Source organism: Musca autumnalis, unplaced genomic scaffold (assembly GCF_047663935.1).
Source record: "Musca autumnalis isolate F117 unplaced genomic scaffold, ASM4766393v1 scaffold_2, whole genome shotgun sequence".
NCBI lineage: Eukaryota > Metazoa > Arthropoda > Insecta > Diptera > Muscidae > Musca > Musca autumnalis.
Genome location: NW_027411755.1, coordinates 46,003,139 through 46,021,557, shown reverse-complemented (window position 1 = coordinate 46,021,557; position 18,419 = coordinate 46,003,139). Strand labels below are relative to the sequence as shown.

The 18,419-nt window shown below is 35.8% G+C and overlaps 1 long non-coding RNA gene across 5 annotated transcripts in view; it reads right to left on the bottom strand.

Annotated features, from left to right (window-relative positions):
* Positions 1–17,317, bottom strand: part of LOC141393969 (uncharacterized) — a 35,156-nt gene extending 17,839 nt beyond the window's left edge. The window contains exons 1-8 of one of the 5 annotated variants that reach the window (XR_012410222.1): positions 17,153–17,317; positions 15,706–15,782; positions 15,486–15,629; positions 6,553–6,683; positions 3,141–3,225; positions 1,973–3,076; positions 185–470; positions 27–113 (exon numbers count right to left, since the gene is read on the bottom strand). This is a non-coding gene — a long non-coding RNA (uncharacterized lncRNA). Of the gene's footprint in view, positions 1–26; positions 114–184; positions 471–1,972; positions 3,077–3,140; positions 3,226–6,552; positions 6,684–15,485; positions 15,649–15,705; positions 15,834–17,152 lie in introns of those variants that run through there. The other 4 variants (XR_012410220.1, XR_012410221.1, XR_012410223.1 and 1 more) reach the window with 4 other exon arrangements.
* Between the last annotated feature and the right edge of the window lie 1,102 nt (positions 17,318–18,419).

Below are 18,419 nucleotides of genomic sequence, written 5' to 3'. Positions count from 1 at the left end.
AAAAATTGGTAACATAAAAACGGTACCTGCTCTCTTTGGTACTGTATGTCGTCATACCTCTACCTCGTTGTGTACCATCTGCATTTGTGGCATTTAGTTTAAAAGCATTTTAACTTTAGAAAAAAAGAAGAAAAATACTTTTCATTTGTTCTCTATCGTTTTGGTCGTTTTGTTTAATCCTCACATTTTGATGCTGTTACTTTTTTCGGTTTGCTGTTAACAGTCGTCCACCATTTTCGCCACCTATGAAATGTCCTTATTGCATTTCAGAAGAGTACCAAATGTTCAACACGCATAAGAAGATGAAGTGTAGAATGAATCGGGACCAAAAACTGACACATTCTATTCTTAATGGGTGCATAATTTAATGATACTCATTTTTTCACCCGTTTACTTTTTTTTTGGTATATTTCAAATGTTCGCTCCTTTGCTAGTGGGTACGGCGCGGCCAACTGTGGTGAATCCTTTTCCTTAGCGGTTTAGTTGGTCAGGTGAGAATAACAACACACAGAAAAAATTGAGGAAAATTACAATGTAGTCAAATGTTCACAAGGGTTAACACGGTGCTCTTGAAACAATTTTAAATGGAAGGTGCTTACACCTTGGAATTTTTTGCGGATTCTGAAACTACAATGTTCATAGATGAGAAAAATAAAAAAACAAAAAAAATCGCCGGAGCGCTTTTTAAATAAATCCCGATTTAAGTTGACATTTTTAGGGGTTGTTTAGATTTCACGATTTTGCTTAGAAACCGCAAGACATATCAAAATCAGACTAAAGAAAATGTTGTAGCTATGAAAATTTTCTACAAGATCGGCCCTCACGGTATTTTCGTAGTTTTTACCATTTTTGATATATAGAAGTTCAAATTGGGACAATGCACTGACTGTATCGCCCCCTTATATAACAATGTCATGAAGGGTGCGCCTTTACTAACTTTTGATGAAAACCCATTATACAGGGAAAGTTTTTGTGAATTTTGAAACAGCAGTGTTCATAGATGAGAAAAATCCAAAAACAAGATAAAATCTCTGTTGGGATTTTTAAATAAATCGCGGTCAAAATTCACATTTTTAGGTGTTTTTAGGTTTTCACGATTTTGCTTGGAAACCGCAAGTCCAATCGAAATGGAGCTAAAGAAAATGTTGTAGCTGTGAAAATTCTCTAGAGGATTGACGTTTATCATTTGTTCCCAGCCTGTACCATTTTGAGATAAAGAAGCTCAGTTTACATTTTTAGGTTTTTTTTGTTAGGGTTTCGCGATTTTGCTTGAATACGGTAAGTCTTATCGATATGGGACCTGAGAAGATCTTAAAGCTGTGAAAATTCTCTACAAGACTGCCTTATGTAACTTATCCTAAGTTGTAACATTTTTTTAGATATATAAGTTTAAGTTGGGAATTTGCAGTCATGACATTGTTTTATAAGGAGGCTATACAGAATTGAATTGAATTTGAATTGTCCCAATTTGAACTTCAAAAACAGTAAAAGCGACGAGAATACCATAATTACCAATCTTGTAGAAAATTTTCATAGCTACAACATTTTCTTTAGTTCCATTTTGATAGAACTTGCGGTTTCTAAGCAAAATCGTGAAAACCTAAACAACCCTTAAAAATGTCAACTTAAATCGCGATTTATTTAAAAAGCGCTCCGGCGATTTTTTTGTTTTTTGATTTTTTTCATCTATACACATTGTAGTTTCAGAATCCGCAAAAACTTCCGAGGTGTAAGCACCGTCCATTTAAAATTGTTTCAAGAGCACCGTGTTAAATTATGTATTTTCACACTTCCTTTTAGAGTATTTGGCACACAGGTGTTGTTAATTTGATTTTGGTTTCTTTTGCACAACGGTTATCGCATAAACTGTTAATTAGTTTTTAAGGTTCCTACTTCCTCCACATAAAAAATAAAAAAGGAAATGTGAAAACTAAAGAAAAACTTGCAAAAAACATATTTGAAATATACATACCTGTAATTCAAATGGGTAGGTTAATAATATTCAGATGTTAATATATAACCAATTACCATAATTCTATAGCTCGAAACATCTGTGCATTGAGTGTTATTAAATAAGAAAAGTGAAGAAAAGAGAAAAAATAATATGTTTTTATTGCAGGATAATTTGAAGTAGTTTTTCTTCTAGAATCGATAGAGATATTTTAATACTTATCTTTTTGTTCAAAATATAACACTTTCAATCTCTCCTTTAAATAAAATGTCATGTACAGAAGGTATATAATAAAATTAGAAGTAGGAACAAGGTCCTCAAGTCGCTAGCGAGGAGCACTTGGGGTGCTGACAAAGAAACCTTGTTGATCTTTTACAAAGCTATAGGCCGATCTGTGGATCCTGTATATCTCGATTTTTTCACACTCCCCCTTTTCCATTTCTCTCTTTTTCCAGCGGAAAAGACGTTTCTCTCACCTTTTCTCCCAATACCTCTCTCGTGCGCTGCGCGTTGCTACTGATTGTAGATTAGCCCTATATGCCGCATTTTTCTCTCCTGCAGACAGTCCTGGTCATACCATGCATTCCTTGGTGGATGTCCCTGGTATCCAAGTAAGGATTTTGCGGCTGTTTGCATGGCGTTTAACCGGATACGTACCTTTGCTACAGCAAGGTAGTAGTCCGAGTCTATGTTTGCTCCTCGGAACGAAAGTTCATCTAAGACACTCGATGAATGTCTCCCATCTATCACAAAGTGATCAATTTGATTTCTTTTTTAATTTTTTAATCGAGCTTTTTTATGATCTATAATCCAAGTGAAAAATGATTTCTTGATTTCTTATCCCGAGACAGCTAGGTGCCCTTATGAATGTCGAGATGCTTAAATCAGGTGCTGCTAACTACCATGTTTTTTTGCCGCTATCTATAAGCCTACCGTTGTCAGATGTTTCACTGTGGAGACTGAATTTCCCGACTGTTGTGCCAAAGGTATTCTCCATTCCAATTTTGACATTAAAATCGCCTAGAATAATTTTAATGCCATGGGCATGTTTCTTCTAAGCGCTTGTAGAATATATCGTTGGTATGTTCGTCCTTGTATTCGGTTGGAGCATGAGCGCAGATAAAGCTAATGTATGAAGGGTATTGTAAACGCAAGTCTTTCATTCACATTCACAGGTGTTTTAACTTACGACCAACTACAATTCCGCAGCCAAACTCATGTTTTGTGTCATTACAGCTATAATACAGTGCGTCACCTTGCTGTTGTTGTAACCCCTACAGGTAAAGATTGTATCGAGAGGAAAGAAATAGAAAAGAAAAGAAGAAAATTTGAAATTAATATTTAGACATCTAGGCATCCACATCCAGTGCCAGTAAGCGGGCCGCTTCAACTGGATGTGTCCAAAAAGACTCTGGCGTCAGGTCTGTCGGTTGTGCAGGACACGCGAAGATGTGTCGTGTGATGTGTGGAGCTTGGCCCCATTTTGGGTATGTGTCAGTTATCTCAGGATTCAGGAGGGAGAGATAACTGTTGAGGTACCTAGTGATACCAGACCTGAGCTGTGATAGAGTCGATCTGGTCTCCCTAGGTAGGACCCTCTCATCCTCTCTTACAGGAGGGGGTCTCCCTCCGAGCACAACACAGCTCGTGTAGGAGGAGATTTGGTCTTCAACAGCCTTTGTGTGTACTTGTTTAAGGGCTTTTTTTATGTCATCATCTGATGGATTATGGGGGATTGGGGGGATATTTGGTAGCTCTTTACAAAAGTCGTATCTAATGGGTACGGGTCTTTCAGAGGGGGGTCTATTGTAGCTCTCATGGTTAGGGTGGTCCTGTTTCCTGCATTTAATCGCGTGTTGTTGTGTTAGGAGGGTACAGTGGGATTTTACCGGGAGGAGTTTGGTTTCATGCTGTAGGTGGTTTTCTGGGGCCTTGGAGTGACACCCTGTAGCATACGCAAGTCCGTATTCTGGACCGTTTAGAGGTTCTTCCATTGCGTATCGCTGATCGCCGGTGACCACATTGGTGCTGCATAGTCAAGGAGGGGACGACCTATTGCCTTTTAGGTGGTCAGGATGGTCTCCTTGTCTTTCCCCCATGTGCTTCCAGAGAGAGCTTTAAGGATTTTATTCATTTTCCCTACATTCCCATCCACCATCTCGGCATGTTTACAGAAGAGGAACATACTATCGAAGGTTACACCCAATATTTTGGGGCTCTTAATTGTTGGGATGTTTTTTCCGCGAATATGAATATTTAGTTCAGTGTTGACCTCTTTTGTCAACGCCACGATGTTAAGATGGTGGCTGAGGACTTGGGGCAGATAGCTGAAGGTTACGGCCTTCAACGAAATCCTTGAGGGTGGGGAGGTAATTGTTAATGCGGTCTTCTATTTCTTCGATATTCCTGCCAATGGACCTGATCGTGCAGTCATCGGCGTATGATATTAGCTGTTGATTTGTTGGTAGCTTTGGAGATATAGTAGTTAAATAACAACGGGGATGGTACGCCCCCTTGAGGTACTCCCTGTTTATTCTTCCAGGGTTTGGATTTGTGTCCTCGGAACTCCACATAGGACTGTCTGCCTGCCATGTAGTTAACCAGCCATCTGGAGATATAGTAGTTAAATAACAACGGGGATGGTACGCCCCCTTGAGGTACTCCCTGTTTATTCTTCCAGGGTTTGGATTTGTGTCCTCGGAATTCCACATAGGACTGTCTGCCTGCCATGTAGTTAACCAGCCATCTCTTGAGGTAGTTGGGGAGTGTTGTTTGCATAACGTCCCTCAGGATTGTGGCGTGGTTAACCGTGTCAAAGGCTTAGGACAGGTCCAGTGCCACTATTATGGTTCTGTGATGTGGCCTCTTGCTGTTTAGTCCTTCTGTTACCTTAGCCGTGATTTAAATGAGAGCTGTTATAGTGCTCCTTCCAGCTCTGAAGCCGTGCTGATGGTCGGCAAGGTGGAAGTGTTCAGTGAAGCGCGGTAAGATAATAGATTCCAGTATTTTTACAACTGGCGATAGCAGAATGATTGGGCGGTATGAATTGTTCATGTGGGCAGGTTTGCCTGGTTTTTGGACAGAGATTATTTTCATGTTTACATGTTTGGGACCTCGAAAGTGTTGCGACATTGGTTAAAGGTTTGGGCAAGGTAATTTGCACCATGTTGTCCAATGTGCTTCAGCATCTTCGTAGCCAGGCCATCCGGACCAATTGCTGTGGAGCTCTTGGCGGCTTTTATGCTTGTAAGCACATTATCCGTTGTGATGGTGGCTGGGTCCGTGGTTGATTAAGGACACGGAAAGCTCGGCGTATTCTTCTGCTATCGAGGTTCGGAGTCGGCGGATGCTCGACAAATTGTCTTCAGAAGGCCGCTGCTGTCATAGCTAGGGTTTTTGGAACATTATCTCCGAACGTTATTTTTATGCTGTCTGTACGTCTGTGGTTTGACAGGTTTTTTTTATAGTATTCCATAGTATTTTCGTGTCAAGGTCTGACTCCTCTAAGTGTTTGTGCCATAGCTCTTTTTTTATGGTTTGACACCATTTTATTTATCTCTTTGTTGAGGGTCTGTATTCTGGCATCAGATTGATCTGCTTTCCTGATGGAGTCCCTAAGGTCGGCAAGCTTCGCGGCTTCCGTCGGGAAATTTGGTCTGCTCTTTTTTATCCGCCCAGTTGGAATACACCTTTTACTTGCTTTGAGTAGGGTGTTCCTGAAAAATTTTTTCTGATGTGGGTAGGGGGGCTTGCAAGAATTCATCTTCTGTTATTCTATTAAACAGGTCCCAGTCAGCCTTGTTGAAGTTAATGAAGGTTCTTTCTTCAGACAAGGAAGATGTAATAGGCCATGTTGATCTTTATTGTGATGGGCAAGTGGTCGGAGTTTAGCGCGATGTCCACGTGCCAGGTGGCATTCACAACTAGACTTGCGCTGACTAGTGTGACATCAGGGGACCTGCGGCAGGAAGCTGTAATGCGGGTAGGATACTCTTCATTTATGAAGCAGAAGTTGGCACCATCTACCTGCTCTACTATGCAGTTCCCTCTGACGTCGCAGCCTAGTTCCGAATGCCAGCTGTCGTGGTGCGCATTGAGGTCCCCCAGAAGAAATGTGTTATCATCCTGGAGGAATGGACTAATGGATGGTGAGGCAGACAGAATCTGGTAGTATATAGGTATTTAGGACGTTGATGTTGGTTTATCCTGGAGTGATGGCTATACCCTGTATTTCATTAAGGGGGTCTGATGATTCTACATGGAGTGGTCTGTAAGGTAAGGTGTCATGGATAATGAAGGCTAGTACACGGCCTGTATCTCTATCTCTGTCTAGGTATAGTCATGTACCCTCCTGAGTCCTGAGCATTTAAGGTGTGCCCATTCTTTACACTGGTTGCACATCATTGAGTATCCTCGAGTGACCTGCCCCGAGCAGACTGGACACACGTATTGCGCTGAGCCTGGATTGCTTTCGATGTCACCGGCGCAGAGGAGAAAGAGGCTGAGCAGACAGGCCGGTGTTGTCTGCTCAGTTAGGGGAAAATGATTTGGAATAGGAGTAGGAGATAGTACGAAAAGTGAAAAGGGATAGTGATACATACTTTGTTTCCTGTGTTGAGGAGGTAGCAGTCCTTGGGCAAGGGGTTCCTTGCTTCGGTCCCTGAACATAGATCCAACTGCTTTGAGTGCGTCAACTTTTTTTAAATCTCCACTACATCCACTTTTATGGATGCTGACATTTTGAAGCCAGATTTTAGGTGTTTTTTGTATTTTTGATATAAATGCGGCGCGCAAAAAGTCAATAGTAGGATTAAAGAACACATGATTACGCACAATTTGATGTGTATATTGACTATGTAGTCTATACAGCATCACAGTAATCTAAGGCCAACAATTTGAGCTTTATTTAAAAAAAAACAACAATTTTTGGGTACAGTTTTTACAATATCCTTTTGATTGTACTGGGACCCCAAGATATTTTAGTTTTTGACGGTCCGGATCCTGTAAATCATAGATCGTGAAAATCCATCCACATCCAGGCTACTGCAAAAATCGAAAAATGTGCTAAAAATTTTTTTGAAAATATCGCGGATTTAATCGCGTTTTCTGTAGATCGTTAATTTTCAATAAAGAAACTGACACAATCCTCGCCTTTTTTTAAAAAACAGCGGTTTAAGAAATTTAGTGGCATGGGAGCTGTATCCGATTTATCCCAAAAATAGTGGGTGATGCTACATCCACGGTTCTCCCTCTTGACAAAATGAGCATTGCCCGATACACTTTTATATCAAGATTATACCCCATTTATAGGAATCCAAAAATTTGCCCAATAAATGTTTTGTTTTTGCTATAATATGCAAACCGCTAAACAGATTTGTATAGTTTCATTTGAATCTTCGCGATGTTTAGATTACGTACATATTTTTTTTAAATATTTTTCATTTATTTATTTTATTACCCCATAGTAATTCGTAATTTTTTTTCTCAGCACCATCTGGCATTCTATAGCAGCATCATAAGGTGCTTGTCAATATTGTGTGCGGTTTGTGTACTAGCTGTTTTGTCAATAACGACATATAACGATTTACGGTATATTTCCTTTACGGTATAACCATAGACAACAACACGAAATACAACAATAATTACAGTTCACATTTTACACACTAGGTTTTGTGTTGTCAAAAATGTGGTGCGTTAAAAAATTTACATTGTTTACCTGCAGCTTGCGGTCATCTTCTATACTTATAAAAGAGTTCAGTAATGATGACTCACTGACTGACTGACTGATTCATAATCAACGCCCAGGCTAAACGGCTGGAGCTAGAATCTTGAAATGTTGAGGGAGAGTCACTATTGGTCCCAAGGTGTCAGATAAGGCTGGATTTTTGGAAATTCGAACTAGAACGGTACGAAAAGTACTAAAAGGTACCAAATATGGTACCCTTAGTGTTAGGCAAACGCGAAAAGGTAGAATTCTGAAATTTGGAATGAGGTTCACTGATGGAGAGTTAGAAAGGTGTACCAAAGGGTTTTTGGAAATTCGAACTATAAGAGTACGAAAAGTACTAAATTTAGTACCAATTGGTATCACGTGAACGGATAGAGCTAAAATCTTGAAATTTGGAATGAAAATCCAGATTTAGAAGATGAGTTGATATAAGGAGGTGGTTTTGAAAACGTGTACTCACGTGTACGAATAGTACTAAATGGTACTAAATTTGGTACAATTTGAATTTGGGCGAACCGATAAAGTTGGAATTCTGAAATTTGGAATTACTATTACTGTTGGAGTGTAGGTTTGAGATATGGTATGGTACGAAAGGTACTAAATAGTACCAAATAAGGTACAATTTTGATTTAGGGGAACGGATGGAGCTGGAATCCTAAAATTTAGAATTAGGATTACTGTCGGAGTGCAGGATAGAGGAATTTTTAAAATTCGTACTTTTGGGTACGAAAAGTACTAAATGGTACCAAATTTGGTACAATATGAATTTAAGTGATCGGATAGAGTTGGAATAGTGAAATTTGGAATTAAGATTACTATTGGAGTGTGGGATTGGGATACTTTTGGAAATTCGTACTTATGACAACGAAAAGTACTAAATTCGTGGGTACAAAAGGTACTGAGTTGTACTAAATTTGGTACAATAGGGATTTGGGCGAACGGATCGAGATGGAAACCTGAAATTTGGAATTGAGATTACAGTTGGAGTGTAGGATTGGGGAAGTTTCGGAAATTCGTACTTATGTGTATGAAAAGTACTAAATGGTACTAAATTTGGTACAATGGGGATTTGGGTGAAGAAAAGAGCTGGAATCTTCAATTTTGGAATTAAGATTACTGTTGGAGTGTAAGATTGAGATAAGTTTGGAAATTCGTACTTATGGGTGGTAAAAGTACTGTATAGTACTAAATTTGGTACAATTTGGATTTGGACGAACAGGATGAGTTGGAATTCTGAAATTTGGAATTAAGATTACTGTTGGAGAATAGAATTGAAGTGGTTTTGGAAATTCGTGTTTATATGTACGAAACGTACTAAACGGTACTACATTTGGTACAGTTGAGATTTGGGTTAACATAAAGAGCTGGAATCCTGAAATTTGATATTACAATTACTGTTGGAGAATAGGAATGAACGAATGGTAGTTTTGGAAATTCGTGCTTATGGGAACAAAGAGTACAAAATGGTACTAACTTTGGTACAATTTGCATTTGGAGGAACGGATTGAGCTGGAATCCTGAAATTTGAAATTAAGATTACTGTTGGGGTGGAGCATTGAGTTGGGTTTCGAAATTCGTACTCATGTGTACGAACAGTACTAAATGGTACTGAATTTAGTACAATTTGGTTTTGGATAAAGCTTGATTCCTCAAATTTGGACTGAGAGTGGGGAAAGGGGTTTTATAAACTATGAGTGTACGAAAAGTACTAAATGGTACTAAATTTAGTACAATTTGGGTAAACGGATAGATTTGGAATCCTTAAATTTGGAATTGATATTACTAGGACTAAAGTAGTTTTAGAAATTCGTACTTAGAGTACAAAAAGTACGAAATGGTACAATAGAGATTTACGTAAACGGATAGAGCTGGAATCCTGAGATTTCTGTTGGAGTGTAGGATTGAGGTAGTTTTGGAAATTCGTACTTATGGGAACGAAAAGTTCTAAATGTTACTAAATTTTGGACAATGGGGATTTTGGTGAACGGTGAATTTGGAATTAAGATCACTGTACGAATATTAATAATGGTACTAAATTTAGTACAATTTGGATTTGGTGAACGGATAGAGCTTGATTCCTCAAATTTGGACTGAGGGTCACTGATGAAGAGCAAAAAAGATGTACCAAATGGGTTTTGGAAATTATGAGTGTACGAAAAGTACTTAATGGTACTAAATTTGGTACAATTTGGACTTGAGTGAATAAAAAGAACTTGAAACCTTAAATTTGGAATTGAGATTGAAGTTGGAGTGTAGGATAAATATAGTTTTGGAAATTCGTACTTATGGTGAGCGGATAGCGCTTGAGGCCTGAAATATGATTTAAAATTTGGATTTGGGGGACGGATAGCGGTAGAATCCTTGGATATGGTAAAACTACTGTTGGAGTGTGGGATTGAGACATGGAGGTAGTTTGTGAAATTCGTACATATGGGCACAAATTTTACCAATGGTATTAAATACTACAATTTTGATTTGAGTGCACGAATAGCGCTGGAATTAAGATTACTATTGGACTGTAGAATTGAGGTAGGTTTGGAAATTCGTACTTATGTGTATGAACAGTACTAAAATTGGTACAATTTGGATTTGAGTGAAAAGATAGAGGTGGACTCCTGAAATCCGGAATTAAGTTTACTGTTGAAGTGTATGACTAAGGGTGTTGTGGAAATGCATACTTTTGTACAATTTGGATTTTAGTAAACTGATAGAGTTGGAATTAAGATTACTGTATGGGTAAGAGAAGTACTAAATGGTACTAATGGGGATTTTGGTGGGGTAAATATGGAACAATATGGATTTGGGGTGAACGGATAGAGGTGGAATCCTGAAATTTGGAATCAATGTTGTTATTTATTGTTGATCTGTTATATTGTAATATATATTTGATTTATATTTCGGCTAAAGGTCAGTGAAAAGACGTTGTTTATGTTTAGTTTTAAATTTCTATTTTTATTCCAATATTTCGGTTAACTTCGTTAATTAATATTACTGTAGAAGTGTAGGATTCAGGTAGTTTTGGAAAGTCATACAATTTGGATTTGGGTGAATTAATAGAGCTGGAATCCTGAAATTATGGAATTACAATTACAGTCGAAGGGTAGGAATCAGGTAGTTTTGAAAAATCGTACTTATAGTTACGAAAAGTAATAAATTTGGTACAATATGGATTTAGGTGAACGGATAGCGGTAGAATCCTGCAATTTGAAATTATGATTATTGTAGGCCTGTTGAATTGAGGAAGGAAAATTCGTACATTTGGGTACGAAAGTTCTAAATTGTTCTAAATTTGTTACAACTTGGATTTGGTTTAACGGATAGGGCTGGAGTCCTGAAATTCGGAATTAAGATTACTGTTAAAATGAAGGATTGAGGTAGTTTTCGAAAATCTTACATATGGGTACGAAGAATACGAAATGGTACTATGTTTGGTACAATTTGGAATTGCACGAACGGATACAGCTGGAATATTGAGATTTGGAATTACGATTATTTTTATTATTTTGTATTAATGTCAGTGTAGGGTTGAGATATGTCGTTGAAATACGTACCATAAGTATACGAAATGTACCTAATGGTACTCAATTTGTTGTTGGGTGTAGGAACAGTGCTGGAATCTGTATTTTTTGGATATAGGGTGAGTATTGGTGTGCAACGTTGGTCTCCCTGTTTATGTGTAAGGTTATATACGGCTGATATTTTTGAAAATCGATCTAAAGGGGTACGAACTACTGTTCTACTAAAACAAAAATAGATATTGAATAAAACTATTTGTGTTTTATATCCTTTCCGCATACGAAGTAGCGGGCACTTTGCTAGTAAATATATAAATACATACATATCGCTTCGCTAGTGGCGCTTCAGAAATGGCAGACATAATATTTGCAAAATGCAAGATCTTGTAGACCATTTTGGTAAAGTTCTAAAATTTCAGATATTTAATTTTCAATGTCAGATTCCCATATAAAAATATATATGGCAACTATATCCAAATCTGTGCAATTTTTATGAAATTTGATATGTGTAACGGAATTTGGTTAAACGGAATGAGATAATTTATAAAGAATCACACTTTTAGACAAGTATGCCAAGGCTATAGTCGGACGGGGCCGACCATGTGATACCCTACACCTTTACCACTGGGAGCTTTTCACAAATCAAAATTTCTTTATGGAACAAAAAAATTTATTGCAAGAAATAACTTAGTGGATTTGGTACCGTATTACACCAAGCTTAAATAATAATAGCTTTGTTCCTTTACTTTTTTAATGGTAAGGGTGGTAAAAGAGAAAAGTGTCAAAATTTCTCAAAATTGCTCTCTCATGAACATTTTACCAGAAAAGTAAAGGAACGGAAAAATTGTAGATCTGGCAGCAATGTCAAAAAGAAACATAAAAAATCAATTTTCGTCTTTTATTTAATTTAGTTTTGTCAGCGTTCGACTTTTTCTTCTGTTTTTCGTCCATTTTCTTCTTCATTGTGAAATAATCGTCAAACAAAAGTCGAAAAATCAGTTCTGCCATTTTTTACCTGCAGAAATTTTGCTGGTAGCCTGTGATAGAAGAGAAAGCCATTTTCGCTCTCTCTCCTCTCTCACTCTCTTAAAAATTGCCTTCAGTTTTGCCACTTTTCGGGGTTAAGGAACGCTTTGCAGGTTAAAAATGGTAACAAATGGTAAAAATGGTAACCTCAGGTAAGTAAAAGAACATAGCTAATATAATAATTGTTTCACAAACATCTCAGAAGGGACATGGGAGACTTCTCCCATATCAATGAGTGAGGGTATCCCGATTCATATTCGCTCAATGATATGGGACCCACCCGAACGGCGTACCCTAAGACACCACTTGTAGAGAAGTTTTATATGGCTGAAATACTCAGAAAATGTCGCAAACCATACTGAAGGATATTTTGCCACCGTTGAAAATTTAATTTTGCCTGGCTGCAATGTATGTATAAAAATCCAATTGGACAATTACCATGTAATTTGTAATAATGCAAAAACTGGGAATAGGAAAATCTGGTTATCTACACAAAACACATTATATATTTAGCAGTAGGCCCGTTATCTAGCCTCGTGATTGCAATTTGCATCAGGGGGAAGATCAGTAGTTCTATTTCATATGTAGTTTACTTTGCCGGCATATACCAAAAATATTTTTTTGTATTATTCATATAAAAGTAATGGTCTATTTTACCCGCTAAATAATATCAGATCATCATCCAGAATTGTATGCATCTTCTTCTACCTAAAATTTAACCTCGTGCAAAATTTCTTGATTATTGAGCTATAATTGCGAACTCTAGCGTGTTTATGATAACTATACAAACAAATAACTGGGTATATTAGGCTGTAACTCTGTTATCTTATCATGTACCCCAACACAATTGAAATCAATAGAAAGGTCAAACGTTCCTCTTCCAAGTAAAGCTTACTTGCCCGGAATGTCTCTTCCAGGAAAAAGGATATAAGCTGTATATTAAAAATTTTCACAATTTTCACACAAAAGTTGTGGTCCATTTAACCGTCTAAATATTATCTGATCGCCATCTCAAATTTCAAGCTTCTTCTTTGTCATATACTCTTACCTTATTTAAAATTTCGAATAAACGAATCCGAAAATGTATTAATGTTACAATATCTATGCTTAGGGTATATCTCTGTCAGCAAAGCTGGATAGCAGACTTATGCCTCTGGTACAAATAGTCTTGTCTCCTTTCTTATGAACGGGACATTGCACACTGAAGTTCCAGTCGTTGGGTATGCGTTCCTCCAGACAAATTTTCCTAATAAAATTATGCATTGTCCTTAACTGCATAGCGAAACGATGTTCACTCATCGAATGGTCCGAAACGATGTTCACTCCAGGAATCGATCGCACATCTTCTTCCGTGTCTTCCGCCTATAACAATATGATCGATTTGGGGTTTTCAATGTCGAGGTGTTGCAACCTGCTGCTACTCACTACCATTATTTGAAGGTGCAAAATCGATTAGCCTCGTTCCGTTGTCAGATGTTACCTCATGAAGGCTGAACTTGCCGACCGTAGAACCAAAGATATTTTCCATCCCGATTTTAGCAAGAGGGTCTATATCTGAAAAATCTTTCTAGAACGTAAAAATGTTTCGCTTAAGTGCACTTTAAGATGTGTTCGAGAATCCTTGTAACATTTTACTGAAGGTAGTCCAACGATGTAGTGTTTTTCCTGAAGAAATTGTAATGTTCCAAAAGCTCAAAAAAATCATACATTGACCAACTAAAAGGCTGATGGGCACGATAACCATCGAAAGCAGTGACTGCCACTGGTTCAATCTCAAATCAAGTTCCAAGATGGACTATACGGATAACTCTTTCCGGTAACTTCCTCAGAAAAGATAAAAATATTTGCTTAACCGCAATTTAAGAGAGGATTTGTTGATTCTGATTATAATAATATAAAAATAATAATTGTTCCACAAACATCCCATACTGGAAAAGGGAGACTTCTCTCATATCAATGAGTGCACCCCGATTCATATTAGCTCAATGATAAGGGACCTATTGTTTATCGCCGAGTCCGAACGGCGTGTCTTAAGCCACCACTTTGTATAGAAGTTTTACATGGCTGAAATACTCAGGAAAAGTCGCCAACATTACTGAGGGGTATTTTGCCGGCGTTGAAAATTTTGATGTTGACTGGCCGGGGAATCGAACCCACGACCTTCAGCGTGCAAGACGGGTGTGCATACCATTGCACCACGGTGGCACCCGTGATTCTGATTACAATTATATATATTTTTTGTCTGTAAGTGCATGCTTCCCAACATAATGACTCAAAATTTCAAAAATTCTACGGTTATGAGCTAAAAGGCTGGTTGGCACCATAGCTATCAAAAGGAATGTCACCCAAACTTATATCCATTTTCAAGATTAATCCAGTTTAAGACCACTTCTCGAATCAATGCTGAATCTTAATAGCGGGTAGCCGTTTGTACAACGTTATTGTTTTATTCTCCATACTTCTTTCGAATGTTCCAAAAACTATTTTCTCAACTAAAATAAGGGATCTGTTGGTAGTGCATTTAGGTTATTGTTATTGTTATTGTTTTTGTTTTGTACCGTAGGGCTATGATTTTTGACATTTTTTCTCAAAAATGATTTCCTGTAGTGAGAATGGATGAATTTTTGTCTGTTAATGCCTAAAGTAACGTTAAATCCATTTTGTCATAAAAAAGGTTCCGCACAAACCACTTAAAAAAAAAAATTGTAAAAAATTACTATGAAACGAAAAAAAATATTTCCTCAATAATTGATTTCCTATTGCACGAATGAATAACTTTTTGCCTATTCATTAATTAATTAAAATTAATGATATAATGATAAAATTAGTGAGAAACAAACGGTTATGTTATTTTAGTTATGTCGTGTGACTTCAATAAATTTTTCCAAAATTCTGAAAAAATAAAAACTTTAAAAGCTTTTAGTGCGGAAGCTTTTTTTTATCGAATCACATTATTATTAAGATTTTATGTAATCTTAAGTAAAAACTCATCAAAATATCATACAGGGATACGAGGTTGTAAACAAGTAATAACCCTATTGTACACTCATTGGCCGAGTGCATTTTACTGTCGGTAAAGTCAAAAGATTATTTTTTACTTCCTTTTAATGAGTTTTGGTCAGTAAAATTTAGTTCTGAATCATTGTGTGTCCCCTAGTTGTGTGAACTGTACTATATCACATAAATTGCAAGGTCTTTAAATAACCGCCTTAGAATACATTTGTGATGCGATGTAGAACCTCCATATAACCTTAATCTATTTTACCTTTAAGATTATACTGCACAGTTAACAAATTGTCTTCACTTCACCGACTTCCCAGAAATGCACTGAATAGAAAAAGAAAACAATCTTTATAATCTGCCACTATGTATCTGTGCCTATCCAAATTCTTCCACATGACGGGTACTCCTGCAATTAAAAACAAAAACTAAACTTTTATTAATGCTCTATTAATATGAAATTTAATTAAACTATTTTTACTTACAGACATCACTCAAATGGCAGAAAGTTAGCTGCAATGCTGCTGTTTCTGCTGCTACTCATTTTGCAATCGTTCGTTTCCTTTTAACGGTAGTTGGCAGTTATATGAACACACCATATAGTATAGCGGCGGCAAACGTTATGGTTAGTAATAATACAATAAAACATGCAACATGTAGAGGCAGGCATACAAATTATTGGATGTGTTCGAAAGGAAAAAGGGACTAAGTCTATAATTTTGTACAAGTCGGTAAAGTGCAATCATAAACACATTAGTCGTGGATGTGCAAGGTCATTGTCTATATTGTAAAATTTGACAAATTTTGAAAATATGTAGTTAACTCATTTTTGCTATTAGCCGGTTTAAACATGAATTAATAAATATTTTTAAATTGTGTACATTTCGAATGCAACATATATTTATGTTGTAAACGAATTTAACAAGTGCAAGTAGAAAGCATACATTAATGTTCATATATCATACGCTTCAATACCCTCGAAAAAAATAGTACTATTTGAAGTTAATTAATAGTACTATTTGAAGTTAATTTTATATAGAAATCTACTATGTATATTTGATTTCAACGAATATCAGAATTATCAGCTCCATAAACGTGGATTTTTAATGTATATTTTTTCAAAAATTTTTTAATAAATAATTTTTGAACAATTATCAATTCCATAAACGTGGATTTTTAAATAAATATTGTTTAAACAATTATAATCTCCATAAACGTGGATTTTTAAATAAATATTTTTTCAACAATTATAATCTCCATAAACGTGGATTTTTAAATAAATATTTTTTTCAACAATTATAATCTCCATAAACGTGGATTTTTAAATAAATATTTTTTTCAACAATTATAATCTCCATAAACGTGGATTTTTAAATAAATATTTTTTCAACAATTATAATTTTCGATTGTTTGAGTGGAGCATTCCCCCATTGGCTCAACTTCATTTATTACCCTCTATTACAGAGAGTAATGTTTTTCAAAACGAACAACCATGGTGATGTTATTTTCAACTCACAGAATTCGACGAATTCTTAGTTGATACGTGCTGACATGTTGCAGAATATTTTGATTTTGGTGTTTCTTTGGAAAAGCCGAAAAGTGAGTGTGATTCTCATTCATTTGGGAATACTGGACACTTAAAGAGTTCGGTTTTTCACTAAAAAGGCATCATTTCAAAAACTGAGAAGCCAATTGATAATTCCCTTCGCCGGGATGAATTCATGATATTGGTAGCGATCAGTAAAATTTGTCACTGTCAGTTCGTTTTGAAAAACATTACTCTCTGTAATAGAGGGTAATAAATGAAGTTGAGCCAATAGGGGAATACTCCACTCAAACAATCGAAAATGAGATTGAATCTTCAACAATAAACAAAACAAACAACAATTATAATTTTCATAAACGTGAATTTTTAAGGAATATGTTTTTCACCAATTATCAGCTCCATAAACGTAGATTTTTTAATAAATATTTTTCAAGAATTATCAGCTCCATTTTTTAATAAATGCTTTTTCAACAATTATCAGTACCATAAACTTATATTTTATAATAAATAATTTTTCAATAATTATCAGCTCCATAAACGTGGATTTTTTAATAAATATTTTTTCAACAATTATCAGCTCCATAAACGTGGATTTTTTAATAAATATTTTTTCAGCAATTATCAGCTCCATAAACGTGGATTTTTTAATAAATATTTTTTCAACAATTATCAGCTCCACAAACGTGGATTTTTTAAAAATATTTTTTCAACAATTATCAGCTCCATAAACGTGGATTTTTTAATAAATATTTTTTCAACAATTATCAGCTCCATAAACGTGGATTTTTTAATAAATATTTTTTCAACAATTATTAGCTCCATAAACGTGGATTTTTTAAAAAAATATTTTTTCAACAATTATCTGCTCCATAAACTTGAATTTTTTAAAAAATATTTTTTCTACAATAATCGCCTCCATAAACATGGATTTTTTAAAAAATATTTTTTCAACAATTATAAGCTCCATAAACTTGGTTTTTTTTAATAAATATTTTTTCAACAATTATCAGCTCCATAAATGTGGACTTTTTAATAAATATTTTTTTCAAAAATTATCAGCTCCATAAACGTGGATTTTTTAATAAATATTTTTTCAACAATTATCAGCTCCATAAACGTGGATTTTTTAATAAATATTTTTTCAACAATTATCAGCTCCATAAACGTGGATTTTTTAATAAATATTTTTTCAACAATAAATGTGAATGTTTAATTTTTTCTCGAGTTTTTTAGCTCTGCATTCAAAGTAACAATTAAAAGGGTTGTAATTGCAAGTAATAGACGATAAAATCATATGACTAACGCAAGTTTTGCGGAACAAAAATTGTTTGTAATTTCTCTTCATGTTTGGGTTTCATCTTCATTGTAACAAATGATAGTGGCAGTTTGGCAGTAGTATCTGTCTGTCTGTTGTAAAATTTTCACTTTGAAAATGTATAACGGAATCAATGAAAAGGAGTAGTAGTAGTCCGACAGTCTAAATTGAATAAATACAAAACAGTGGTTTGAAATGGGCATACAAATGTTGAGAAAATTACAAAAAAAAATTTCAATAATAGAAAGATCAAATAGTTGCCATGAATGTAGCTTGTTAGCTAGTAGCTTGACGGCTGTATATGCAGAAGAGAAGGAGGAAGTAGATTCAGTTTCAAT